The 16,684-nt window shown below is 37.4% G+C and overlaps 1 protein-coding gene and 4 non-coding genes across 5 annotated transcripts in view; 1 reads left to right on the forward strand and 4 right to left on the reverse strand.

Moving 5' to 3' along the window:
* The window catches only part of LOC142343266 (protein unc-45 homolog A-like), a 224,714-nt gene that overhangs the window by 67,143 nt on the left and 140,887 nt on the right, over nt 1-16,684 (forward strand). The gene's annotated exons all lie outside the window — the stretch shown is intronic.
* Nucleotides 12,277-12,348, reverse strand: Trnae-uuc (transfer RNA glutamic acid (anticodon UUC)). The gene has a single exon. It is a non-coding gene; the product is annotated as a tRNA-Glu (tRNA).
* On the reverse strand, nt 15,338-15,409 carry Trnae-uuc (transfer RNA glutamic acid (anticodon UUC)). Its single transcript has one exon. It is a non-coding gene; the product is annotated as a tRNA-Glu (tRNA).
* On the reverse strand, nt 16,175-16,247 carry Trnae-cuc (transfer RNA glutamic acid (anticodon CUC)). Its single transcript has one exon. It is a non-coding gene; the product is annotated as a tRNA-Glu (tRNA).
* Nucleotides 16,450-16,521, reverse strand: Trnae-uuc (transfer RNA glutamic acid (anticodon UUC)). Its single transcript has one exon. It is a non-coding gene; the product is annotated as a tRNA-Glu (tRNA).

The following is a 16,684-nucleotide window of genomic DNA, read 5'->3' on the forward strand; positions in this document are numbered from 1 at the left end:
TCTCAAATTTTCTGAAAAAATAGTTTCTCGAACTTTTGGCTGATTTTTCTAATACGAAAAGTGTCTTCTTTTCGACTCAATAATTTTACAGGAAAAGCCTTAATATAGGTGTTGAAAAGGTTCCCAGACCGGGAGTTGAACCCGGGACTTGCGGGAGAAAGCCACAAATCCTAACCGCTAGACCATTTGGGACGTGTGAAGTGGAGATGTGAGACAATCTAACAGTTTCCTGTCTTTTTTACTAAGCTTCAATGCAATTTTTTTTTTCGGAATTGAACTGATCTCAAATTTTCTGAAAAAATAGTTTCTCGAACTTTTGGCTGATTTTTCTAATACGAAAAGTGTCTTCTTTTCGACTCAATAATTTACCGGAAAAGCCTTAATATAGGTGTTGAAAAGGTTCCCAGACCGGGAGTTGAACCCGGGACTTGCGGGTGAAAGCAACAAATCCTAATCGCTAGACCAATTGGGACGTGTGAAGTGAAGATGTGAGACAATCTAATAGTTTCCTGTCTTTTTTACTAAGCTTAAATGCAATTTTTTTTCAGAATTGAACTGATCTCAAATTTTCTTAAAAAATAGTTTCTCGAACTTTTGGCTGATTTTTCTTATACGAAAAGTGTCTTCTTTTCGACTCAATAATTTTACAGGAAAAGCCTTAATATAGGTGTTGAAAAGGTTCCCAGACCGGGAATTGAACCCAGGACTTGCGGGTTTAAGCAACAAATCCTAACCGCTAGACCATTGGGACGTGTGACGTGGAGATGTGAGACAATCTAAGAGTTTCCTGTCTGTTTTACTCAGCTTCAATGCAAGTTTTTTTTCGGAATTGAACTGATCTCAAATTTTCTTTAAAATAATTTCTCAAATTTTTGGCTTATTTTTCTAATGCGAAAAGTGTCTTCTTTTCGACTCAATAATTTTACAGGAAAGGCCTTAATATAAGTGTTGAAAAGGTTCCCAGACCGGGAGTTGAACCCGGGACTTGCGGGTTTAAGCAACAAATCCTAACCGCTAGACCATTGGGACGTGTGACGTGGAGATGTGAGACAATCTAACAGTTTCCTGTCTGTTTTACTCAGCTTCAATGCAAGTTTTTTTTCGGAATTGAACTGATCTCAAATTTTCTGAAAAAATAGTTTCTCGAACTTTTGGCTGATTTTTCTAATACGAAAAGTGTCTTCTTTTCGACTCAATAATTTTACAGGAAAAGCCTAAATATAGGTGTTGAAAAGGTTCCCAGACCGGGAGTTGAACCCGGGACTTGCGGGAGAAAGCCACAAATCCTAACCGCTAGACCATTTGGGACGTGTGAAGTGGAGATGTGAGACAATCTAACAGTTTCCTGTCTTTTTTACTAAGCTTCAATGCAATTTTTTTTCGGAATTGAACTGATCTCAAATTTTCTGAAAAAATAGTTTCTCGAACTTTTGGCTGATTTTTCTAATACGAAAAGTGTCTTCTTTTCGACTCAATAATTTTACAGGAAAAGCCTTAATATAGGTGTTGAAAAGGTTCACAGACCGGGAGTTGAACCCGGGACTTGCGGGTGAAAGCAACAAATCCTAATCGCTAGACCATTTGGGACGTGTGAAGTGGAGATGTGAGACAATCTAATAGTTTCCTGTCTTTTTTACTAAGCTTAAATGCAAATTTTTTTCAAAATTGAACTGATCTTAAATTTTCTTAAAAAATAGTTTCTCGAACTTTTGGCTGATTTTTCTTATACGAAAAGTGTCTTCTTTTCGACTCAATAATTTTACAGGAAAAGCCTTAATATAGGTGTTGAAAAGGTTCCCAGACCGGGAATTGAACCCAGGACTTGCGGGTTTAAGCAACAAATCCTAACCGCTAGACCATTGGGACGTGTGACGTGGAGATGTGAGACAATCTAAGAGTTTCCTGTCTTTTTTACTCAGCTTCAATGCAAGTTTTTTTCGGAATTGAACTGATCTCAAATTTTCTAAAATAATTTCTCAAATTTTTGGCTGATTTCTCTAATGCGAAAAGTGTCTTCGTTTCGACTCAATAATTTTACAGCAAAGGCCTTAATATAGTAGTTGAAAAGCTTCCCAGACCGGGAGTTGAACCCGGGCATTGTGGGTGAAAGCGACAAATCCTAACCGCTAGACCATTTGGCACCTGTGAAATGGAGATGTGAGACAATCTAAGAGTTTCCTGTCTTTTTTTACTCAGCTTCAATGCATGTTTTTTTCGGAATTGAACTGATCTCAAATTTTTAATATAATTTCTCAAATTTTTGGCTTATTTTTCTAATGGGAAAAGTGTCTTCTGTTCGCCTCACTAATTTTACTGGAAAGGCCTTAATATAAGTGTTAAAAAGGTTCCCAGACCGGGAGTTGAACCTGGGACTTGCGGGTGAAAGCAACAAATCCTAACCGCTAGGCCATTTGGGACGTGTGAAGTGGAGATCCGAGCCAATCTAAGAGTTTCCTGTCTTTTTTTCACTAAGCTTCAATGCAAGTTTTTTTCGGAATTGAACTGATCTCAAATTTTCTAAAATAATTTCTCAAATTTTCGGCTGATTTCTCTAATGCGAAAAGTGCCTTCGTTTCGACTCAATAATTTTACAGCAAAGGCCTTAATATAGTAGTTGAAAAGCTTCCCAGACCGGGAGTTGAACCCGGGCATTGTGGGTGAAAGCGACAAATCCTAACCGCTAGACCATTTTGGACCTGTGAAATGGATATGTGAGACAATCTAAGAGTTTCCTGTCTTTTTTTACTCAGCTTCAATGCAAGTTTTTTTCGGAATTGAACTGATCTCAAATTTTTAATATAATTTCTCAAATTTTTGGCTTATTTTTCTAATGGGAAAAGTGTCTTCTTTTCGCCTCACTAATTTTACTGGAAAGACCTTAATATAAGTGTTAAAAAGGTTCCCAGACCGGGAGTTGAACCCGGGACTTGCGGGTGAAAGCAACAAATCCTAACCGCTAGACCATTTGGGACGTGTGAAGTGGAGATGTGAGACAATCTAAGAGTTTCCTGTCTTTTTTACTAAGCTTCAATGCAAGTTTTTTTTCGGAATTGAACTGATCTCAAATTTTCTTAGAAAATAGTTTCTCGAACTTTTGGCTGATTTTTTAAATACGAAAAGTGTCTTCTTTTCGACTCAATAATTTTACAGGAAAAGCCTTAATATATGTGTTGAAAAGGTTCCCAGACCGGGAGTTGAACCCGGGACTTGCGGGTGAAAGCAACAAATCCTAACCGCTAGACCATTTGGGACGTGTGAAGTGGAGATGTGAGACAATCTAATAGTTTTCTGTCTTTTTTTACTAAGCTTCAATGCAATTTTTGTTCAGAATTGAACTGATCTCAAATTTTCTTAAAAAATAGTTTCTCGAACTTTTGGCTGATTTTTCTAAAACGAAAAGTGTCTTCTTTTCGACTCAATAACTTTACAGGAAAACCCTTAATATAGGTGTTGAAAAGGTTCCCAGACCGGGAATTGAACCCGGCATTGTGGGTGAAAGCAACAAATCCTAACCGCTAGACCATTTGGGACGTGTGAAGTGGAGATGTGAGACAATCTAATAGTTTCCTGTCTTTTTACTAAGCTTCAATGCAAATTTTTTTCAGAATTGAACTGATCTCAAATTTTCTTAAAAAGTAGTTTCTCGAACTTTTGGCTGTTTTTTCTAATACGAAAAGTGTCTTCTTTTCGACTCAATAATTCTACAGGAAAAGCCTTAATATAGGTGTGGAAAAGGTTTCCAGACCGGGAATTGAACCCGGGACTTGCGGGTTTAAGCAACTGATCTTAACCGCTAGACCATTGGGACGTGTGACGTGGAGATGTGAGACAATCTAAGAGTTTCCTGTCTTTTTTACTCAGCTTTAATGCAAGTTTTTTTCGGAATTGAACTGATCTCAAATTTTCTAAAATAATTTCTCAAATTTTTGGCTGATTTCTCTAATGCGAAAAGTGTCTTCGTTTCGACTCAATAATTTTACAGCAAAGGCCAATATAGGAGTTGAAAAGCTTCCCAGACCGGGAGTTGAACTCGGGCATTGTGGGTGAAAGCGACAAATCCTAACCGCTAGACCATTTGGGACCTGTGAAGTGGAGATGTGAGACAATCTAATAGTTTCCTGTCTTTTTTACTAAGCTTCAATGCAAGTTTTTTTCGGAATTGAACTGATCTCAAATTTTCTTTAAAATAATTTTTCAAATTTTTGGCTTATTTTTCTAATGGGAAAAGTGTCTTCTTTTCGCCTCACTAATTTTACTGGAAAGGCCTTAATATAAGTGTTAAAAAGGTTCCCAGACCGGGAGTTGACCCTGGGACTTGCGGGTGAAAGCAACAAATCCTAACCGCTAGACCATTTGGGACGTGTGAAGTGGAGATGTGAGACAATCTAATAGTTTTCTGTCTTTTTTACTAAGCTTCAGTGCAATTTTTTATTCAGAATTGAACTGATCTCAAATTTTCTTAAAAAATAGTTTCTCAAACTTTTGGCTGATTTTTCTAAAACGAAAAGTGTCTTCTTTTCGACTCAATAATTTTACAGGAAAACCCTTAATATAGGTGTTGAAAAGGTTCACAGACCGGGAATTGAACCCGGCATTGTGGGTGAAAGCAACAAATCCTAACCGCTAGACCATTTGGGACGTGTGAAGTGGAGATGTGAGACAATCTAATAGTTTCCTGTCTTTTTACTAAGCTTCAATGCAAATTTTTTTCAGAATTGAACTGATCTCAAATTTTCTTAAAAAGTAGTTTCTCGAACTTTTGGCTGGTTTTTCTAATACGAAGAGTGTCTTCTTTTCGACTCAATAATTCTACAGGAAAAGCCTTAATATAGGTGTTGAAAAGGTTCCCAGACCGGGAATTGAACCCGGGACTTGCGGGTTTAAGCAACAAATCCTAACCGCTAGACCATTGGGACGTGTGACCTGGAGATGTGAGACAATCTAAGAGTTTCCTGTCTTTTTTACTCAGCTTTAATGCAAGTTTTTTTCGGAATTGAACTGATCTCAAATTTTCTAAAATAATTTCTCAAATTTTTGGCTGATTTCTCTAATGCGAAAAGTGTCTTCGTTTCGACTCAATAATTTTACAGCAAAGGCCAATATAGGAGTTGAAAAGCTTCCCAGACCGGGAGTTGAACTCGGGCATTGTGGGTGAAAGCGACAAATCCTAACCGCTAGACCATTTGGGACCTGTGAAGTGGAGATGTGAGACAATCTAATAGTTTCCTGTCTTTTTTACTAAGCTTCAATGCAAGTTTTTTTCGGAATTGAACTGATCTCAAATTTTCTTTAAAATAATTTTTCAAATTTTTGGCTTATTTTTCTAATGGGAAAAGTGTCTTCTTTTCGCCTCACTAATTTTACTGGAAAGGCCTTAATATAAGTGTTAAAAAGGTTCCCAGACCGGGAGTTGACCCTGGGACTTGCGGGTGAAAGCAACAAATCCTAACCGCTAGACCATTTGGGACGTGTGAAGTGGAGATGTGAGACAATCTAATAGTTTTCTGTCTTTTTTACTAAGCTTCAGTGCAATTTTTTTTCAGAATTGAACTGATCTCAAATTTTCTTAAAAAATAGTTTCTCAAACTTTTGGCTGATTTTTCTAAAACGAAAAGTGTCTTCTTTTCGACTCAATAATTTTACAGGAAAACCCTTAATATAGGTGTTGAAAAGGTTCACAGACCGGGAATTGAACCCGGCATTGTGGGTGAAAGCAACAAATCCTAACCGCTAGACCATTTGGGACGTGTGAAGTGGAGATGTGAGACAATCTAATAGTTTTCTGTCTTTTTTACTAAGCTTCAGTGCAATTTTTTTTCAGAATTGAACTGATCTCAAATTTTCTTAAAAAGTAGTTTCTCGAACTTTTGGCTGGTTTTTCTAATACGAAGAGTGTCTTCTTTTCGACTCAATAATTCTACAGGAAAAGCCTTAATATAGGTGTTGAAAAGGTTCCCAGACCGGGAATTGAACCCGGGACTTGCGGGTTTAAGCAACTAATCGTAACCGCTAGACCATTGGGACGTGTGACGTGGAGATGTGAGACAATCTAAGAGTTTCCTGTCTTTTTTACTCAGCTTTAATGCAAGTTTTTTTCGGAATTGAACTGATCTCAAATTTTCTAAAATAATTTGTCAAATTTTTGGCTGATTTCTCTAATGCGAAAAGTGTCTTCGTTTCGACTCAATAATTTTACAGCAAAGGCCAATATAGGAGTTGAAAAGCTTCCCAGACCGGGAGTTGAACTCGGGCATTGTGGGTGAAAGCGACAAATCCTAACCGCTAGACCATTTGGGACCTGTGCAATGGAGATGTGAGACAATCTAAGAGTTTCCTGTCTTTTTTACTAAGCTTCAATGCAAGTTTTTTTCGGAATTGAACTGATCTCAAATTTTCTATAAAATAGTTTTTCAAATTTTTGGCTTATTTTTCTAATGCGAAAAGTGTCTTCTTTTCGCCTCACTAATTTTACTGGAAAGGCCTTAATATAAGTGTTAAAAAGGTTCCCAGACCGGGAGTTGAACCCGGGACATGCGGGTGAAAGCAACAAATCCTAACCGCTAGACCATTTGGGACGTGTGAAGTGGAGATGTGAGACAATCTAAGAGTTTCCTGTCTTTTTTACTAAGCTTCAATGCAAGTTTTTTTCGGAATTGAACTGATCTCAAATTTTTAAAAAATATAGTTTCTCAAACTTTTGGCTGATTTTTTTAATACGAAAAGTGTCTTCTTTTCGACTCAATAATTTTACAGGAAAAGCCTTAATATAGGTGTTGAAAAGGTTCCCAGACCGGGAATTGAACCCGGGACTTGCGGGTTTAAGCAACAAATCCTAACCGCTAGACCATTGGGACGTGTGACCTGGAGATGTGAGACAATCTAAGAGTTTCCTGTCTTTTTTACTCAGCTTCAATGCAAGTTTTTTTTCGGAATTGAACTGATCTCAAATTTTCTAAAATAATTTCTAAAATTTTTGGCTTATTTCTCTAATGCGAAAAGTGTCATCGTTTCGACTCAATAATTTTACAGCAAAGGCCTTAATATAGGAGTTGAAAAGCTTCCCAGACGGGGAGTTGAACCCGGGCATTGTGGGAGAAAGCGACAAATCCTAACCGCTAGACCATTTGGGACCTGTGAAGTCGAGATGTGAGACAATCTAAGAGCTTCATGTCTTTTTTTACTAAGCTTCAATGCAAGGTTTTTTCGGAATTGAACTGATCTCAAATTTTCTCTAAAACAAATTCTCAAATTTTTGACTGATTTTTCTAATGCGAAAAGTGTCTTCATTTCGACTCAATAATTTTACAGCAAACTCCTTAATATTAGTGTTGAAAAGGTTCCCAGACCGGGAGTTGAACCGGGGACTTGCGGGAGAAAGCCACAAATCCTAACCGCTAGACCATTAGGGACGTGTGAAGTGGAGATGTGAGACAATCTAAGAGTTTCCTGTCTTTTTTACTCAGCTTCAATGCATGTTTTTTTTCGGAATTGAACTGATCTCAAGTTTTCTTAAAAAATAGTTTCTCAAACTTTTGGCTGATTTTTCTAATACGAAAAGTGTCTTCTTTTCGACTCAAAAATTTTACAGGAAAGGCCTTAATATAGGTGTTGAAAAGGTTCACAGACCGGGAGTTGAACCCGGGACTTGCGGGTGAAAGCAAAAAATCCTAACCGCTAGACCATTTGGGACCTGTGAAGTGGAGATGTGAGACAAGTTTTTTTCGAAATTGAACTGATCTCAAATTTTCTTTAAAATAATTTCTCAAATTTTTGGCTTATTTCTCTAATGCGAAAAGTGTCTTCGTTTCGACTCAATAATTTTGCAGCAAGGGCCTTAATATAGGATTTGAAAAGCTTCCCAGACCGGGAGTTGAACCCGGGTATTGTGGGTGAAAGCGACAAATCCTAGCCGCTAGACCATTTGGGACCTGTGAAGTGGAGATGTGAGACAATCTAAGAGTTTCCTGTCTTTTTTACTAAGCTTCAATGCAAGTTTTTTTTCGGAATTGAACTGATCTCAAGTTTTCTTAAAAAATAGTTTCTCAAACTTTTGGCTGATGTTTCTAATACGAAAAGCGTCTTCTTTTCGACTCAATAATTTTACAGGAAAGGCCTTAATATAGGTGTTGAAAAGGTTCACAGACCGGGAGTTGAACCCGGGACTTGCGGGTGAAAGCAAAAAATCCTAACCGCTAGACCTTTTGGGACGTGTGAAGTGGAGATGTGAGACAATCTAAGAGTTTCCTGTCTTTTTTACTAAGCTTCAATGCAATTTTTTTTCGGAATTGAACTGATCTCAAATTTTCTTAAAAATAGTTTTTCGAACTTTTGGCTGATTTTTCTAATACGAAAAGTGTTTTCTTTTCGACTCAATAATTTTACCGGAGAAGCCTTAATATAGGTGTTGAAAAGGTTCCTAGACCGGGAATTGAACCCGGGACTTGCGGGTTTAAGCAACAAATCGTAACCGCTAGACCATTTGGGACCTGTGAAGTCGAGATGTGAGACAAGTTTTTTTTGAAATTGAACTGATCTCAAATTTTCTTTAAAATAATTTCTCAAATTTTTGGCTTATTTCTCTAATGCGAAAAGTGGCTTCGTTTCGACTCAATAATTTTACAGCAAGGGCCTTAATATAGGATTTGAAAAGCTTCCCAGACCGGGAGTTGAACCCGGGTATTGTGGGTGAAAGCGACAAATCCTAGCCGCTAGACCATTTGGGACCTGTGAAGTGGAGATGTGAGACAATCTAAGAGTTTCCTGTCTTTTTTACTAAGCTTCAATGCAAGTTTTTTTTCCGGATTTGAACTGATCTCAAATTTTCTTTAAAATAATTTCTCAAATTTTTGGCTTATTTTTTTAATGCGAAAATTGTCTTCTTTTCGACTCAATAATTTTACAGGAAAGGCCTTAATATAAGTGTTGAAAAGGTTCCCAGACCGGGAGTTGAACCCGGGACTTGCAGGAGAAAGCCACAAATCCTAACGGCTAGACCATTTGGGACGTGTGAAGTGGAGATCTGAGACAATCTAAGAGTTTCCTGTATTTTTTACTAAGCTTCAATGCAAGTTTTTTTTCGGAATTGAACTGATCTCAAGTTTTCTTAAAAAATAGTTTCTCAAACTTTTGGCTGATGTTTCTAATCCGAAAAGCGTCTTCTTTTCGACTCAATAATTTTACAGGAAAGGCCTTAATATAGGTGTTGAAAAGGTTCCTAGACCGGGAATTGAACTCGGGACTTGCGGGTTTAAGCAACAAATCCTAACCTCTAGACCAATGGGACGTGTGACGTGGAGATGTGAGACAATCTAAGAGTTTCCTGTCTTTTTATTAAGCTTCAATGCAAGTTTTTTTCGGAATTGAACTGATCTCAAATTTTCTTTAAAATAATTTCTCAAATTTTTGGCTTGTTTCTCTAATGCGAAAAGTGTCTTCGTTTCGATTCAATAATTTTACAGCAAGGGCCTTAATATAGGAGTTGAAAAGCTTCCCAGACCGGGAGTTGAACCCGGGCATTGTGGGTGAAGGCGACAAATCCTAACCGCTAGACCATTTGGGACCTGTGAAGTGGAGATGTGAGACAATCTAAGAGTTTCCTGTCTTTTTTACTAAGCTTCAATGCAAGTTTTTTTTCGGAATTGAACTGATCTCAAATTTTCTTTAAAATAATTTCTCAAATTTTTGGCTTATTTTTCTAATGCGAAAAGTGTCTTCTTTTCGACTCAATAATTTTACAGGAAAGGCCTTAATATAAGTGTTGAAAAGGTTCCCAGAGCGGGAGTTGAACCCAGGACTTGCAGGAGCAAGCCACAAATCCTAACCGCTAGACCATTTGGGACCTGTGAAGTGGAGATGTGAGACAATCTAAGAGTTTCCTGTCTTTTTTACTAAGCTTCAATGCAAGTTTTTTTTCCGGATTTGAACTGATCTCAAATTTTCTTTAAAATAATTTCTCAAATTTTTGGCTTATTTTTTTAATGCGAAAAGTGTCTTCTTTTCGACTCAATAATTTTACAGGAAAGGCCTTAATATAAGTGTTGAAAAGGTTCCCAGACCGGGAGTTGAACCCGGGACTTGCAGGAGAAAGCCACAAATCCTAACCGCTAGACCAGTTGGGACGTGTGAAGTGGAGATCTGAGACAATCTAAGAGTTTCCTGTATTTTTTACTAAGCTTCAATGCAAGTTTTTTTTCGGAATTGAACTGATCTCAAGTTTTCTTAAAAAATAGTTTCTCAAACTTTTGGCTGATGTTTCTAATACGAAAAGCGTCTTCTTTTCGACTCAATAATTTTACAGGAAAGGCCTTAATATAGGTGTTGAAAAGGTTCCTAGACCGGGAATTGAACTCGGGACTTGCGGGTTTAAGCAACAAATCCTAACCGCTAGACCAATGGGACGTGTGACGTGGAGATGTGAGACAATCTAAGAGTTTCCTGTCTTTTTATTAAGCTTCAATGCAAGTTTTTTTCGGAATTGAACTGATCTCAAATTTTCTTTAAAATAATTTCTCAAATTTTTGGCTTGTTTCTCTAATGCGAAAAGTGTCTTCGTTTCGATTCAATAATTTTACAGCAAGGGCCCTAATATAGGAGTTGAAAAGCTTCCCAGACCGGGAGTTGAACCCGGGCATTGTGGGTGAAGGCGACCAATCCTAACCGCTAGACCATTTGGGACCTGTGAAGTGGAGATGTGAGACAATCTAAGAGTTTCCTGTCTTTTTTACTAAGCTTCAATGCAAGTTTTTTTTCGGAATTGAACTGATCTCAAATTTTCTTTAAAATAATTTCTCAAATTTTTGGCTTATTTTTCTAATGCGAAAAGTGTCTTCTTTTCGACTCAATAATTTTACAGGAAAGGCCTTAATATAAGTGTTGAAAAGGTTCCCAGAGCGGGAGTTGAACCCAGGACTTGCAGGAGCAAGCCACAAATCCTAACCGCTAGACCATTTGGGACCTGTGAAGTGGAGATGTGGGACAATCTAAGAGTTTCCTGTCTTTTTTACTAAGCTTCAATGCAAGTTTTTTTTCCGGATTTGAACTGATCTCAAATTTTCTTTAAAATAATTTCTCAAATTTTTGGCTTATTTTTTTAATGCGAAAAGTGTCTTCTTTTCGACTCAATAATTTTACAGGAAAGGCCTTAATATAAGTGTTGAAAAGGTTCCCAGACCGGGAGTTGAACCCGGGACTTGCAGGAGAAAGCCACAAATCCTAACCGCTAGACCAGTTGGGACGTGTGAAGTGGAGATCTGAGACAATCTAAGAGTTTCCTGTATTTTTTACTAAGCTTCAATGCAAGTTTTTTTTCGGAATTGAACTGATCTCAAGTTTTCTTAAAAAATAGTTTCTCAAACTTTTGGCTGATGTTTCTAATACGAAAAGCGTCTTCTTTTCGACTCAATAATTTTACAGGAAAGGCCTTAATATAGGTGTTGAAAAGGTTCCTAGACCGGGAATTGAACTCGGGACTTGCGGGTTTAAGCAACAAATCCTAACCGCTAGACCAATGGGACGTGTGACGTGGAGATGTGAGACAATCTAAGAGTTTCCTGTCTTTTTATTAAGCTTCAATGCAAGTTTTTTTCGGAATTGAACTGATCTCAAATTTTCTTTAAAATAATTTCTCAAATTTTTGGCTTGTTTCTCTAATGCGAAAAGTGTCTTCGTTTCGATTCAATAATTTTACAGCAAGGGCCTTAATATAGGAGTTGAAAAGCTTCCCAGACCGGGAGTTGAACCCGGGCATTGTGGGTGAAGGCGACCAATCCTAACCGCTAGACCATTTGGGACCTGTGAAGTGGAGATGTGAGACAATCTAAGAGTTTCCTGTCTTTTTTACTAAGCTTCAATGCAAGTTTTTTTTTCGGAATTGAACTGATCTCAAATTTTCTTTAAAATAATTTCTCAAATTTTTGGCTTATTTTTCTAATGCGAAAAGTGTCTTCTTTTCGACTCAATAATTTTACAGGAAAGGCCTTAATATAAGTGTTGAAAAGGTTCCCAGAGCGGGAGTTGAACCCAGGACTTGCAGGAGAAAGCCACAAATCCTAACCGCTAGACCATTTGGGACGTGTGAAGTGGAGATCTGAGACAATCTAAGAGTTTCCTGTCTTTTTTACTAAGCTTCAATGCAAGTTTTTTTTCGGAATTGAACTGATCTCAAATTTTCTTTAAAATAATTTCTCAAATTTTTGGCTCATTTTTCTAATGCGAAAAGTGTCTTCTTTTCGACTCAATAATTTTACAGGAAAAGCCTTAATATACGTGTTGAAAAGGTTCCCAGACCGGGAATTGAACCCGGGACTTGCGGGAGAAAGCCACAAATCCTAACCGCTAGACCATTTGGGACGTGTGAAGTGGAGATGTGAGACAATCTAAGAGTTTCCTGTATTTTTTACTCAGCTTCAATGCAAATTTTTTTCGGAATTCAACTGATCTCAAATTTTCCTTAAAATAATTTCTCAAATTTTTGGCTTATTTCTCTAATGCGAAAAGTGTCTTCGTTTCGACTCAATAATTTTACAGCAAAGGCCTTAATATAGGAGTTGAAAAGCTTCTCAGACCGGGAGTTGAACCCGGGCTTTGTGGGTGAAAGCGACAAATCCTAACCGCTAGACCATTTGGGACGTGTGAAGTGGAGATGTGAGACAATCTAAGAGTTTCCTGTCTTTTTTGCTAAGCTTCAATGCAAGTTTTTTTTCGGAATTGAACTGATCTCAAGTTGTCTTAAAAAATAGTTTCTCAAACTTTTGGCTGATTTTTCTAATACGAAAAGCGTCTTCTTTTCGACTCAATAATTTTACAGGAAAGGCCTTAATAGAGGTGTTGAAAAGGTTCCTAGACCGGGAATTGAACCCGGGATTTGCGGGTTTAAGCAACAAATCCTAACCGCTAGACCATTGGAACGTGTGACGTGGAGATGTGAGACAATCTAAGAGTTTCCTGTATTTTTTACTCAGCTTCAATGCAAATTTTTTTTCGGAATTCAACTGATCTCAAATTTTCCTTAAAATAATTTCTCAAATTTTTGGCTTATTTCTCTAATGCGAAAAGTGTCTTCGTTTCGACTCAATAATTTTACTGCAAAGGCCTTACTATAGGAGTTGAAAAGCTTCTCAGACCGGGAGTTGAACCCGGGCTTTGTGGGTGAAAGCGACAAATCCTAACCGCTAGACCATTTGGGACGTGTGAAGTGGAGATGTGAGACAATCTAATAGTTTCCTGTATTTTTTACTCAGCTTCAATGCAAATTTTTTTCGGAATTCAACTGATCTCAAATTTTCCTTAAAATAATTTCTCAAATTTTTGGCTTATTTCTCTAATGCGAAAAGTGTCTTCGTTTCGACTCAATAATTTTACAGCAAAGGCCTTAATATAGGAGTTGAAAAGCTTCTCAGACCGGGAGTTGAACCCGGGCTTTGTGGGTGAAAGCGACAAATCCTAACCGCTAGACCATTTGGGACGTGTGAAGTGGAGATGTGAGACAATCTAAGAGTTTCCTGTCTTTTTTGCTAAGCTTCAATGCAAGTTTTTTTTCGGAATTGAACTGATCTCAAGTTGTCTTAAAAAATAGTTTCTCAAACTTTTGGCTGATTTTTCTAATACGAAAAGCGTCTTCTTTTCGACTCAATAATTTTACAGGAAAGGCCTTAATAGAGGTGTTGAAAAGGTTCCTAGACCGGGAATTGAACCCGGGATTTGCGGGTTTAAGCAACAAATCCTAACCGCTAGACCATTGGAACGTGTGACGTGGAGATGTGAGACAATCTAAGAGTTTCCTGTATTTTTTACTCAGCTTCAATGCAAATTTTTTTTCGGAATTCAACTGATCTCAAATTTTCCTTAAAATAATTTCTCAAATTTTTGGCTTATTTCTCTAATGCGAAAAGTGTCTTCGTTTCGACTCAATAATTTTACTGCAAAGGCCTTACTATAGGAGTTGAAAAGCTTCTCAGACCGGGAGTTGAACCCGGGCTTTGTGGGTGAAAGCGACAAATCCTAACCGCTAGACCATTTGGGACGTGTGAAGTGGAGATGTGAGACAATCTAATAGTTTCCTGTCTTTTTTACTAAGCTTCAATGCAAGTTTTTTTTCGGAATTGAACTGATCTCAAATTTTCTTTAAAATATTTTCTCAAATTTTTGGCTTATTTTTCTAATGAGAAAAGTGTCTTCTTTTCGACTCAATAATTTTACAGGAAAGGCCTTAATATAGGTGTTGAAAAGGTTCTTAGACCGGGAATTACCCGGGATTTGCGGGTTTAAGCAACAAATCCTAACCGCTAGACCATTGGGACGTGTGATGTGGAGATGTGAGACAATCTAAGAGTTTCCTGTATTTTTTACTCAGCTTCAATGCAATTTTTTTTCGGAATTGAACTGATCTCAAATTTTCCTTAAAGTAATTTCTCAAATTTTTGGCTTATTTCTGTAATGCGAAAAGTGTCTTCCTTTCGACTCAATAATTTTACAGCAAAGGCCTTAATATAGGAGTTGAAAAGCTTCTCAGACCGGGAGTTGAACCCGGGCATTGTGGGTGAAAGCCACAAATCCTAACCGCTAGACCATTTGGAACGTGTGAAGTGGAGATGTGAGACAATCTAAGAGTTTCCTGTCTTTTTACTTAGCTTCAATGCAAGGTTTTTTCGGAATTGAACTGATCTCAAATTTTCTTTAAAATATTTTCTCAAATTTTTGGCTTATTTTTCTAATGCGAAAAGTGTCTTCTTTTCGACTCAATAATTTTACAGGAAAGGCCTTAATATAAGTGTTGAAAAGGTTCCCAGACCGGGAGTTGAACCCGGGACTTGCGGGAGAACGCCACAAATCCTAACCGCTAGACCATTTGGGACGTGTGAAGTGGAGATGTGAGACAATCTAAGAGTTTCCTGTCTTTTTTACTAAGCTTCAATGCAAGTTTTTTTTCGGAATTGAACTGATCTCAAGTTTTCTTAAAAAATAGTTTCTCAAACTTTTGGCTGATTTTTCTAATACGAAAAGCGTCTTCTTTTCGACTCAATAATTTTACAGGAAAGGCCTTAATATAGGTGTTGAAAAGGTTCTTAGACCGGGAATTACCCGGGATTTGCGGGTTTAAGCAACAAATCCTAACCGCTAGACCATTGGGACGTGTGACGTGGAGATGTGAGACAATCTAAGAGTTTCCTGTATTTTTTACTCAGCTTCAATGCAAATTTTTTTCGGAATTGAACTGATCTCAAATTTTTTTAAGAAAAACAATCTCTCAAATTTTTGGCTTATTTCTCTAATGCGAAAAGCGTCTTCGTTTCGACTCAATATTTTTACAGCAAAGGCTTTAATATAGCAGTTGAAAAGCTTCTCAGACCGGGAGTTGAACCCGGGCATTGTGGGTGAAAGCCACAAATCCTAACCACTAGACCATTTGGGACATGTAAAGTTGAGATGTGAGACAATCTATGAGTTTCCTGTCTGTTTTACTAAGCTTCAATGCAAGTTTTTTTTCGGAATTGAACTGATCTCAAGTTTTCTTAAAAAATAGTTTCTCAAACTTTTGGCTGATTTTTCTAATACGAAAAGCGTCTTCTTTTCGACTCAATAATTTTACAGGAAAGGCCTTAATATAGGTGTTGAAAAGGTTCTTAGACCGGGAATTACCCGGGATTTGCGGGTTTAAGCAACAAATCCTAACCGCTAGACCATTGGGACGTGTGACGTGGAGATGTGAGACAATCTAAGAGTTTCCTGTATTTTTTACTCAGCTTCAATGCAAATTTTTTTCGGAATTGAACTGATCTCAAGTTTTTTTAAAAAATAGTTTCTCAAACTTTTGGCTGATTTTTCTAATACGAAAAGCGTCTTCGTTTCGACTCAATATTTTTACAGCAAAGGCTTTAATATAGCAGTTGAAAAGCTTCTCAGACCGGGAGTTGAACCCGGACATTGTGGGTGAAAGCCACAAATCCTAACCACTAGACCATTTGGGACATGTAAAGTGGAGATGTGAGACAATCTATGAGTTTCCTGTCTTTTTTTTTACTAAGCTTCAATGCAAGTTTTTTTCGAAATCGAATTGATCTCAATTTTTCTTTAAAATAATTTCTCAAATCTTTGGCTTATTTTTCTGATGCGAAAAGTGTCTTCTTTTCGACTCAATAATTTTACAGAAAAGGCCTTAATATAGGAGTTGAAAAGGTTCCCATACCGGGAGTTGAACCCGGGCCTTGCGGTTGAGAGCCACAAATCCTAACCGCTAGACTATCTGGGGACGTGTACCGTGCAGATATGAGCCAATCTAACAGTTTCCTGTCTTTTTTACTAAGCTTCAATGCAAGTTTTTTCGGAATTGAACTGATCTCAAATTTTTTTTAAAAAATAATTTGAAATTTTTGGTTTATTTTAATGCGAAAAGTGTCTTCGTTTCGACTCAATATTTTTACAGCAAAGGCTTTAATATAGGAGTTGAAAAGCTTCCCAGACCGGGAGTTGAACCCGGGCATTGTGGGTGAAAGCCACAAATCCTTACCACTAGACCATTTGGGACATGTAAAGTGGAGATGTGAGACAATCTATGAGTTTCCTGTCTTTTTTTACTAAGCTTCAATGCAAGTTTTTTTCGAAATTGAACTAATCTCAATTTTTCTTTAAAATAATTTTTCAAATTTTTGGCTTACTTTTCTAATGCGAAAAGTGTCTTCTTTTCGAC

This window comes from Convolutriloba macropyga, chromosome 7, assembly GCF_964194025.1.
Source record: "Convolutriloba macropyga chromosome 7, txConMacr16.3, whole genome shotgun sequence".
Lineage (NCBI taxonomy): Eukaryota > Metazoa > Xenacoelomorpha > Acoela > Convolutidae > Convolutriloba > Convolutriloba macropyga.